This window comes from Phyllobates terribilis, unplaced genomic scaffold (genome assembly GCF_046119375.1).
Source record: "Phyllobates terribilis strain yellow unplaced genomic scaffold, ASM4611937v1 Scaffold_5__5_contigs__length_657084704, whole genome shotgun sequence".
NCBI classification, from domain to species: Eukaryota; Metazoa; Chordata; class Amphibia; order Anura; family Dendrobatidae; genus Phyllobates; species Phyllobates terribilis.
Genome location: NW_027362765.1, coordinates 295,135,154 through 295,147,612, shown reverse-complemented (window position 1 = coordinate 295,147,612; position 12,459 = coordinate 295,135,154). Strand labels below are relative to the sequence as shown.

The window sequence follows — 12,459 nt, the reverse complement described above, 5'->3', positions numbered from 1 at the left end:
TGCAACATATAAGACTCTCGCCCACCGTGGAAACCTTCAAAAGGAACCTGAAGACCCACCTCTACCGGCAAGCGTACAACCTGCAGTAACCACCGCTCCATCATCCCGCTGCACGATCAGCTCTACCCTCACCTACTGTATCCTCACCCATCCCTCGTAGACTGTGAGCCCTAGCGGGCAGGGTCCTCGCTCCTCTTGTACCAGTCGCTGACTCGTTTTGTGTAAGATTATTGTAAGTGTATTTGCTATGTTTACCCCCTTTTTCACATGTAAAGTGCCATGGAATAAATGGCGCTATAATAATAAATAATAATACATAATAATAAATAATAATACAGTAGGTGAGGGTAGAGCTGGTCGTATGGTGGAACGAGGGTTAGGCTATGTGCCCACGATGCAGAAATGCTCCGGATTTTTTCCTGAGCGTTTCTGCATCGCCCTGGCAGAAAAAACGTATGCGAATTGTACATGCGTTTTTCCTGCCAGGGACATGCGGAAATGAAGCGTTCTTCACATGCATTTCCGCATGCGGGTTGACAAGCGCTTTCCAAGCAATTTTAGCATCACCTGGAAAGTGCTTGACAACTTGGTCACACTATATAAATCCATGCAAACAGCATGGATTTATATAGTGTGACCCGAGAGAATGTCAAAAAATAAAAAAATAAATCTATACTTACCTTCCAATGGCCCCCGCAGTCTTGCTTCGCTCCATCCTGGCTGCCGGCAGATCGCGGTACACTACACTGAAGGATCTGCCGTCACATGACTATGACGTCAGCGCAGGTCCTTCAGTCCACCGCGAGCTGCCGGCAAGTGAAGACAAGGAGACCGGGGGCCATCAGAAGGTAAATATAATATTTATTTTTTATTTTATTCTTTTTTTACAGGTGCTATGGTACCCGGGTCCGGAGGAGAGTCTCCTCTCCTCCACACCCAGGTACCATCTGCACATTGAAACATTTGGATTCCGCATGTACAGATCCAGTGATGTGGATTACATGCGTTCCAATGCAAGTCAATGGCAGCGAAAACGCAGCGCTTCCGCATTGGTAGTGCTGCGTTTTTTTCCGCAATGATAACCCGCAGCGGAAATTTCCGCAGCATGTGCACAGCACCTGCGGATTATCATTGGGGACCATGGCAGGCCTTCTACCATGCGTTTTTTAAGCGTTTCTGCAGCGTTTTTGCCGCTGCAGAAATGCTTAAAAAACGCATCGTGGGCACACAGCCTCACTGCAGGTTGTAGGCTTGTCAGAAGAGGTAAGTCTTCAGGTTCCTTTTGAAGGTTTCCACGGTAGGCGAGAGTCTGATATGTTGGGGAAGAGAGTTCCAGAGTATTCAAGTAATTCTGTGTAGGAGGGATGTGGATTCAGTTGAAAGTGTCAGAGGATCTGTTTTAAGGGGAACCTGTCATGTTGACAATGGTATCTGATCTGATGGCAGGATGTTGTAGAGCAGGAGGAGATGATCGGATTGATAGACATTATTGTGGGAACATTTTCTTGTATTTTGTGTTCACCTGTACTATTTACTTATGCAAAGTTTGTTGAAAATACTGTTCCATTTTAAGTTCATTTTTGTCAACCTGTTAGTGGACTAAAGGCTGTCTTGCACAATGGCTAAAAGATGGCCGACCGTCTAATGTGTAAGGGACCTCCACTGTGCCTCAACATAGGCAGATGGTCGTCAAGCGACTTATAGTTTGTCCAACAGCTATCTAATGTATATGACCAGCTTTAGCTTGTTGCATACCATATTATTAGGATTTCCAGATCTTAAAAAAATTGGACTAAAAAACTTTTACCATATGCATGTAATGAAATGATGTGCACATAAGCTAGAATGCTGTTTGTGGACATAATCCCTTCCCACCAGCAGTCCAGGCGACCTGTTTTCCACATCGATGCAGAAAGAAGCATAATGCAGTCACGACATCTCCATTCTACAGATGCAGAACATTCATGTTCCTCCTCAATTTGCCCAGAGGCCAAATGTTCACTGGGACGGAGCAGAATTGTGCAAAGGTGATTGGATTTGATTGCTGCATTGGGACTAAATGACAATTTAAGCAAATTGCTTTATAAAAGGCTAAAAAATATAGTCCGAAGTATAAACCTGATGCCTAATTCTATACCAATTCTGAAATATTAATTTGTAACGAATCCACAAAGTTGATATGTAGAAGTGTTGTTGAGATTAAACAAGCAACAAACATTGGGATTTTTTTTCATAATTATAAACCTAAAGAAACTCCTAAAGCCACAATCCATGTAACTGGGCCAAAAAGCACAACTATAGAAAACCCCAATAGAAATGAAACTTTTTCACAGGTCAAATAAAATATATCTAATAACTTTACTTATACAAGTAAACATAAAAAAAGATTAATAGCATATGTATATAACGAGACAACATAGATGAGGCTAATGATGGGTACACCTGGAAAGAGAGTGTATATATTCTACACAGTCATAGTATACAGGGCCGGCGTCAAAGCCATGCAATAATATACTGGAAAAATCACACAACCATGAAGTAATCTAAATAATACTGCAAAACAACGGCACAGAATAACCTTTTTTGTACCATTAATAGTTTTTTATTTTCAGAATTTGTACAATTGTTTTGCGCTTGTTAACTCTTTATTAAAGAAGCACACCCATTAAATTGTTTTATTCATTAAATGTATATATATATATAAATGTAACGTAGTGTGAGTTTATTAATATACTCACCAACCGCTACTCTCTCCAGGATCCACCACCATTTTGCTCTTTTTCTCAGTAACGTCACTGCTCTTCATACTAGCCGGCTCACTGTATTCTCTATGAATGAGCAGGAAGTCTCTTCTACAATAAAAGTATATGGGGCCTCGATCTGATGCTTTGTGACTTACATTGTAAAAGCCACTTCCGGGTCACGCAGAGCACAGTGTGACCTGGAGAGTCTGCAGAGCGGTGATGTCACTAAGAAGAGGTGAAGAACGGAGCTGGACACCGTAGAGAACTGGTGAGTATATTGCAGTTGAAATGCGTTGCTCTTTCTCTCCATTTTGTTATATGTACAGTATTATCCCAAGTGCCTTGCTATTTTAGCAATTTTGTAATAAAGAAGAAATCGTTTTAAATTTTATATGGGAGCTGGAACCTTTTCCTTTTTCATTCACTGTACTAGAGATACCAAGAAAAGGTGCAATGGAACAGCGCTACACATAATATGGAAAGAAGCTATATAATTAGGGATGCGCTATACATAATTAGGAAGGATGCCAAGTAATAATGGGGCAGTGTTACAATATAAGTAAAAATGGAAGATGCTATGTAATAAGGGACAATGCTATACATATAAGAGAGGATGTTATGTAATAAGTGATGGTGGTGTACATAATAAAAGAGGACACTATATAATAAGGAATAGCGCTATACATAAGAAGAGAGTACCCAATATACAGTACTGCTTACTATTATTGGCACCCCTTAATTTTTTTATAGACTGTACAATATCTTCAGAAATAAATGGAAATGTACCAAAGTTATGTCCTCAGGATTTTTAAATTAGTGATCCAAAGTAATACAATAATAAAACATTGTTTGTCAACTTCCATGTTGCAATTTCAAAGAAGAAACAGAATAAACAGCATGTGCAGCAATAAAGGCGCCCCTAATTAATACTTGGTTGTACACCCTTTGATATTGCTGACAGCCTCCAAACGTTTCTTGTAGCCATCTATAAGCTTCTTGCACTTCTCAGCTGGAACTTTTTCCCACTCTTCCTTTGCAGTTGTTCAAGCTCTTTAAAGAGAACCTGTCGCGTCCTAGCTGCCCTCTACACTGCCCCCATAGCGTTGTTAGTTATGCAATGTGCATCACTAACAAGCTTTTATCATTAAAATTGGTGCAGTAATAATGATTTTTGAACCTTTAATATACTTAGATCCTACCTGCTCGTTCAGTCATAGGGGTGTGATTCTCATATTCGGTCATGGGCAGACGCAGCATTCAGTCAGTGCTGGCGTCGCCCATGTATTTGAATACTGTACCCGGCAAGCCCCGATATTGTGGGGCGCATGCACATTTGTACATGTCCGGCCGCCTGCGCAGTGAGGCTGTGTGATTACCAGCTTCACTGCGCACACACTATATTCCCCGCGCGTGCGCAGTGAAGCTGTGTAGTTCGCAGCTCCACTGCGCATGCGTTATGACGCTCTATTCCCCACGCGTGTGCAGTGAGGCTGTGTGATTACCATCTTCACTGCGCACATGCTATGTTCACGCGCATGCACAGTGAGGCTCTATAGTTCGCAGCTTCACTGCGCACGTGCAGGGAACAGAGCGTCATAGCGCATGTGCAGTGAAGCTGCGAACTACACAGCTTCACTGCGCATGCATAGGGAACATAGCGCATGTGCAGTGAAGCTGGTAATCACACAGCCTCACTGTGCAGGCGGCCGGATATGTACAAATGCGCATGCGCCCCGTAGTATCAGATCTTGCCGGGAGTAATATTCAAATACATGGGCGTTGCCAGCAGTAAGTGAATGCGGCGCTACCCATAACTGTATATGAGGATCACACCCCTATGACTGAATGAGCAGGTAGGATCTAAGTATATTAAAGGTTCTAAAATCATTATAGCTGCACCAATTTTAATGAAAAAAAGCTTGTTAGTGATGCACATTGCATCACTAACAACACTTTAGGGGCAGTGTAGAGGGTAGCTAGGACGTGACAGGTTCCCTTTAATGTTTGCAGGGTTCTTTTTCCCAATGGCTGATTTCAGCTCCCCCCAAAGATTTTCAATGAAATTGAGGTCAGGACTCATTGCTGGCCATTTTTAAAACAGTCTGTTTTTTCTTTTTAAACCATTCCTGTGTACTTTTGGATGTGTGCTTTGGGTCATTGTGTTGCTGGAGGACTCATGATCTTTGACACAAACAAAGTTTTCTTACACTGGGTAGGACATTTTGCTGTAAAATCTCTTCATACTGTATTTCTCTGATTTCATGATTCCTGTGATACAGTCAAGGCCTCCAGTACCAGATGAAGCAAAGCAACCCCGCAGCATTATGGATCCTCCACCATGCTTAACTGTTTGTATGGTGTTCTTTCCCTTGTAAGCTTCATTGCGCAGTCTGTAAACAAACTGTTGTTTTGCATTGCCAAACAGTTCTATTTTTGTTTTATCTGTCTACAGAACATTTTCCCAGAAGGATTGTTGTTTGTCAAAGTATTCTTTGACAAAGATCAGTTGTTCCTTTTTATGTCTTTTCTTTAGCAATGGTTTCTTCCTTGGCCTTCACCCATAAAGCTCAGCTTGGTTTAGTGTGCAGGATATTGTACTTTTTGAAACAATGACCCCAGACTGTTCAATGTTGGCCTTCAGGTCTTTGGATGTTTGAAGTGGTGTTTTTTCCACCATTCGCACCAACCTTCAAAGACATCTATTGTCAATTTTCATCTTTCCCCCACGTCCAGGGAAGTTTTTGACGGTTCCATGCTTGGCAAACTTCTTAATAACATTGCGCACTGTTGAAACTGGGATACCAAGGTCTTTAGAGATAGCCTCATACCCTTTGGAAGTCTTGAGTTTGCTAATAGCAGTTCTGATGTCCTCAAACAGCTCATTTGTCTTTACCATTCTGACAAAGGAACAGGGCCTATCATGTGGCTTTTTAAAACACTGAAGTCATTATTCATTGGCTAATTCATGTCACATGGCACTGACAATCACAGGTGAATCTCTCTGTGATTTACCACAGGCGAGTCAAAATGTGTTTCCATACTAAATTAATGTAAAGGGTGCCAATACCAGTGACACAGCAAGCTTTTGCTTTTTTGTTTTTCATTTTAAATTATTGTTTATCATTTGCTCTTTTGTATTTAACACGAGTGCTCTATACAAAAACCTGTTTCACTTGATACATTTTTTAGGAGACATTCCACATTATGTACTTAAACTTCATGGGTACCAATAACGATGATAAGGACTGTACTTAGGGACAGCACTATACATAATAAGGAATGAAGTTTTACAAACAATCAACTTCCTACAAGTCATACAATAAAGATAAAGAATAAATATTCATAAAAAAAGCGCTGCTTAGACTATGTGCCCACGATGCAGAAATGCTCTGGATTTTTTCATGAGCGTTTCTGCATCTCCCTGGCAGAAAAACGCATGCGGATTGTACATGCGGATTGTACATGCAGATTGTACATGCGGATTGTACATGCGGATTGTATATGTGGATTGAACATGCAGATTGTACATGCAGATTGTACATGCAGATTGTACATGCGGATTGTAAATGCGGATTGTAAATGCGGATTGTACATGCGGATTGTATATGTGGATTGTACATGCGGATTGTACATGCGGATTGTACATGCGGATTGTACATGCGGATTGTACATGCGGATTGTATATGTGGATTGTACATGTGGATTGTACATGCGGATTGTACATGTGGATTGTACATGCGGATTGTACATGCGGATTGTATATGCGGATTGTACATGTGGATTGTACATGTGGATTGTATATGCGGATTGTACATGCGGATTGTACATGCGTTTTTCCTGCCAGGGACATGCGGATGTGAAACGTTCTTTACATGCATTTTCGCATGCGGGTTGTCAAGCGTTTTCCAAGCGATTTTAGCATAACTTGGAAAGTGCTTGACAACTTGGTCACACTATATAAATCCATGCAAATGGCATGGATTTATATAGTGTGACCTTAAAGAATGGTAAAAAATAAAAAATAAATATTATACTTACCTTCTGATGGCCCCCGGTGTCCTTATCTGATCCGTCTGGCTTGCCAGCAGCTCGCGATGGTCTAAAATGACCTGCCATGACGTCATTTAGTCATCCGTCAGCCAGGACGGATCGGATAAGGACATCGGGGGCCATCAGAAGTTAAGTATAATATTTATTTTTTATTTTATTCTTTTTTTTACAGGTTCTATGGTACCCTGGTCCGGAGGAGAGTCTCCTTTTCTCCAAACCCGGGTACCATCCGCACATTGAGCCGCATGGAATCTGCATGTGCATATGTAGTGATGTGGATTCCATGTGTTCCAATGCAAGTCAATCGCCGCGATTCCGCAAAATAATTGGTAGTGCTGCGTTTTTTCCCGCAATGATAATCCGCATTGGAAATTTCCGCAGCATGTGCACAGCACATGCAGATTATCATTGGGGAACATGGCAGACCTTCTACCAAGCGTTTTTTAAGCGTTTCTGCAGCAGAACTGCCGCTGCGGAAACGCTTAAAAAACGCATAGTGGGCACACAGCCTTACTATAGCATTCAGCAAACAAAAGATAAACTGTGGCTGAAGAGATAACAGTCTCACTGTTTGAAAAGAGTAATAGAATCCAGAATGAATAGAAGAAAATATGGTACTCAGTAAACTGTATAAGGTTAAGTGCACACTGTGCATTTTTTATGTAATTTCGCAGCGTTTTTTTCTGCGAGGAAATGCATCAAAAACGCTATTTAAACTGTCAGCCAGCTAATGCAATGACAATCCTGATGTGCTGTGCACATGATGCAGAATTTTCCACTCAGGATTGTCATTGCGTTTAAATACACAGCATGTGTTTCCCGCCCATTGACTTTAATTGAACCGCAGCAAACACGCAGGTATAAATATATTTGCGGATTTGCTGCAGTTGCTTGCTGCGTATTTCACTAGTCAATAGCTCAAATACGCTGCAAAAACGCACATGGATTGGTACCCGGGTTGGCTGGGGAAGACTACTTCTCCCATCATCCGCCCGCCACTCCAGCTGATAACAGCAAGAGTGGCACTGCTGAAGGGAACAGTGATCTCCTCAGCCGAGCAGGTGTGTGCGCGGCGAGTGTAAAAAAAAAAGTTAAAAAAACACCTATGCTGAGTGTGACGTGGAGGGTAACCCCGCAGCCACCGCGGGGACCCCAGTGCTGAGTCACGCCTCACTTGTCGTGACGTCAGCGCGAGGTCACGTGATGCCTGTGAGCGGCCACGATAACACCGCTCACAGGCATTATCAGCAAGGGAAGGTATTTACAAAAAGGCTTAGGGGCCCCGGGGGAATATATTGGGGCATTAACCTAAAGTAGAGCACAACTTCTTTAAGCGAGCCCTTACAGGCAGCTTTTGGCTATGTAGCACAGCCGGCATCTGCTGCGTATGAAGTGGGCTCTGCTCCTAAGTCCGTTTCATACAGCCCTTAGAGACCTGCGATGCAAATGTGCATCATAGGTCATTAAGGGGTTAATTCATTGGAACTTTTTTCATCTAAAAAACTGATTGATTTAAAGGAATTACAGTAACTTAATGGCAGACACATCAAAGAGGTTATCAAAAAAAATAACCCCACCAGAAGCCACATGTAACTGACAAACATTTACATCCCCTTTTTTTGTAGCGTAAAACCAGATTTGTAAATGCTGTGAGACTGTAGTGGACGCTACAGATGTAGTAACAACGCCCAAACATCTCAATACAATTTTTGAACAAATGTTCACTTTTACCTACACACAGAGATGATGAGCTTCACCAGATGCACACAGTGGGGTATCATACCATGGGCGGATTATAATGAGTGCAATCTGGGCTTCCATCTGGGGACTGAGCTCTGGGGGCCCATGGCCAGATTGCCCTCACATTAATGTTTTAATAATGATTTTAGAATGATTGCTTCCCGGCAGGTAGCTTTCCTGGCGCTCTGCTGCTTACGATACAAAATGGCAGCGTAGCTCCAGGGAAGCTCCCGTTGCCTCTGCTGTGACGTGTCAGTGCGATGACGCCATCAGCTGGCGCCAGCATGTATGTGCTGGCCACAAGTGGAGCCTCGGGGACTGGAGTGAGTATGTGTGTGTGATTTTTTTTATGTGTATGGGATGTGTGCATATATATATGGCTATGTGGGGGCTCGAACTGTTATATAGGAGGCTATGTGGGGGCTCATCTTGCATATAAGGAGTTATGTGGGGGCTCATACTGTATATAAGGAGCTATGTGTGGGATCATACTATATATAGCTGGATATGTAGGGACTCATACTGTATCTAGTGAGCTATGTGCAGGCTCATACTGTATATAGGAAGCTATGTGGGGACTCATACTGTATATAGGGGGCTATGTGAGGGCTCGTACTGCATATAGGAGCCTATGTGAGGGCTTATACTGTATATAGGAGGAACCTATTTGGGGGCTTGTACTATATATAGGTGGACATGTGGGGGCTTATACTATAAATAGGGATCTGTGAGGCTCATACTGTATATAGGAAGCTATGTGGGGCTCATACTGTATCTAGCGGACTATGTGGGGGCTCATACTGTATGTTGGGGGCTATGTGGGTGCTCATACTGTATCTAGGAGGCTATGTCAGGGCTCATACTGTATTTGGGTAGCTATGTGGTGGCTCATACCGTATATTGGGGGCTATGTGAGGGGTTGTACTGTATATAGGGGTGGTGTGTTCTAATACTGTATGTATGGGGATGTGTGGGGGCTCATACTGTATATAGGTGGGCTGTATGAGGGCTCTTATGTAGAGGGCTATGTGGTGGCTCATACTGTATATAGGGGATGTCAGCATACTTAATTCTGCTCAATATTAAGTGATAATATAAATATAATAAAAAATTATAATTAATATCTAATATGTCAATATTAATATTGAGCAGAATTAATTTCAGCCTATTGGTTTGGTCTCCACAACAATCTTGGTCTCTCATGTGGCCCCTTGAGAAAATTAATCTCCCATCCCTGCTCTATTTTATATAGAACTATGTTATACATAATGCTGTATATAAGAGATTTTACACTGTTGTTTTCCATGTACAGATGTGCACCAGAGCATCTGTGTGTTAGTCACATGATCTATCAAAGGGGATCATGTGACATCATGTAATACAATGGGTACTTGGGTGGGGGCTAACGCCTACTTAACTGCCAGGGGCCCTGACTACTCTTAATCCACCTCTGGATACACATCACATGGACAGTACATAGACATCATGCACACCAGGCACGCCATCACATGGACATCATACACACACCGGGCACGTTATCACACGGACATCATATACACCCGGGTATGCCATCACACGGACATCATACACACACTGTGCAAGCCATCACATGTACATAATAGACACATCAGGTACGCTATCACACAGACATCATACACACACCGGGCACGTCATCACACGGACATCATACACACACCAGGCACAACCATCACATGGACATCATACACACACGGGTACGCCATCGCATGGACATCATACACACACCGGGCACATCATCACATAGACATAATACACACATCGGGTACGCTATCACATGGACATCATACACACACCGGGCACGTCATCACACGGACATCATACACATCCGGGTACGCTATCACTCGGACATCATACACACACCGGGCACGTCATCACATGGACATAATACACACATCGGGTACGCGATCACACGGACTTCATACACACACCGGGCACGTCATCACACGGACATCATACACACACCAGGCACAATCAGCACACGGACATCATACACACACAGGGGCACCATCACACGGACATCATACACACCCGGGTACACCATCACATGGACATCATACACACCCGGGTATGCCATCACATGGACATCATACACACACCGGGCATGTCATCACATGGACATAATACACACATAGGGTACGCTATCACACAGAAATCATACACACACCGAGGACGTCATCACACGGACATCATACACACACCAGGCACAACCATCACACGGACATCATACACACACCGTGTGATGACCTGCCCGGACATCATACACACCCGGGCACGTCATCACACAGACATGATACACACACTGGGCACGCCATCACATGGACATCATACACACACCGGGCACTCCATCACACTGACGTGATACACACACCTGGCATGTCATCACACGGACATCATACACACACCAGGCACAACCATCACACGGACATCATACACACCCGGGTACGCCATCACATGGACCTCATACACACACCGGGGCACCATCACACGGACAGCATACACACACTGGGCACGACATCACACAGACATCATACACACACCGGGCACACCATCACACGGACATCATACACACCCGGGTACGCCATCACACGGACATCATACACACACCGGGCACGTCATCACCTGGACATAATACATTATTATCCTAAAAACTTTATTCCCTTTTTTAATTTCCCTTTAATTGACAGCCCTGGGTCACGGACCGGGTCACTGCCACCGTGACATCCCCCAGCATCGACCGGCCCGGTTACCGAGTACCCCACGGCCCAGGGGGCGCGTCACGTGCATTGCAGAAGACCTCTGTGCCCCGACTGCAGTTAGTTTATAAAAAACCTGTGGGTCACTTACTCAACCATTCTGCCCAAGTAGATGACACAAGCCACTCAGAGCCGCTGAGCTCACTGTTTGGCTGCAGTGCTGTCAACATGACATCAGCGCTGCAGACAATAACAGACACTGGGAGCAGTTGTGGAGACTCCGTGCTAAAAGCATAGTTTGTTTGTTTTTAAAACAAAATGCATCCAAGGGCATGTATTTTCCAAGAAACGAAAAAGCCTTCTAAGGATTTTGTAGATGTGTGAAGGTTTTGTTGCTTTTTGTTTAGGTGATTCGTTTTTTGTGCATTAATTCCTGAATAATTGGTCCTTTTAAGCTGAAAAAGCATGACCTCTGATCAGACTAGACATGCAGCTCATGCCACTCCAAACTTCCATCAGACAATGCAGTCAGGCAGGGGCCATTCATCAATGCTACACCCATAAGAAGAGAAGCATCACTGAAGGCATTCCCAAAGGCGGACGATTCTCCTGAGATAATACTGCCTTGAAGAAGACACAGAGCACACGACCAAAACTAGATTATGATTTCTGAAGTAAATAAAATGATTTAGACACAAACCTGTTTTCAATTTCTTGTGGCACAAAGGGTTAAATTATGTAGCATAAAAGTAAAATAAATCATAGGATATGTAAAATGCAAAGACATCTTCTACCGCTGGCGAATGTGGGCTGGAGGAACATGCCAGGACAACTACAGGCTCATAATAATAATCAGACTGCAGCTCCCTGGATCATACCATCTGAGCTTGGGCAGAAAGGATTTCTGGATATGCAGATTCCAGATTTATATACGTGGCAGACAGGCTCCCTCCTCCCATTCCCTACTCTCATCTTTCAGGCTCGCTTAGTCAGAATTGCTAAAAATCCCAAAGGATTATTTGAGCTAGCTAAGCACGCAGACTGATGGGGGTGTGGTTGTGTTACACCGTCTGTCCGTCCGTCCATCTATCTATCTCTCATATTCTATACCTGTCTCTATCTAAACTATTTATTTTATATTTTATATCTATTAACCCCTTTGAGCAAAGTGATGTACCTGTAAGTCAGCGTTG

At 43.3% G+C, this 12,459-nt stretch overlaps 1 long non-coding RNA gene across 4 annotated transcripts in view; it reads right to left on the bottom strand.

The window, feature by feature from the left end:
* Nucleotides 1–12,107, bottom strand: part of LOC141271140 (uncharacterized) — a 78,392-nt gene extending 66,285 nt beyond the window's left edge. For all 4 annotated transcript variants that reach the window (XR_012321843.1, XR_012321842.1, XR_012321844.1 and 1 more), the window contains exon 1: nt 11,967–12,107. This is a non-coding gene — a long non-coding RNA (uncharacterized lncRNA). The remainder of the gene's footprint in view (nt 1–11,966) is intronic.
* Nucleotides 12,108–12,459: the final 352 nt, after the last annotated feature.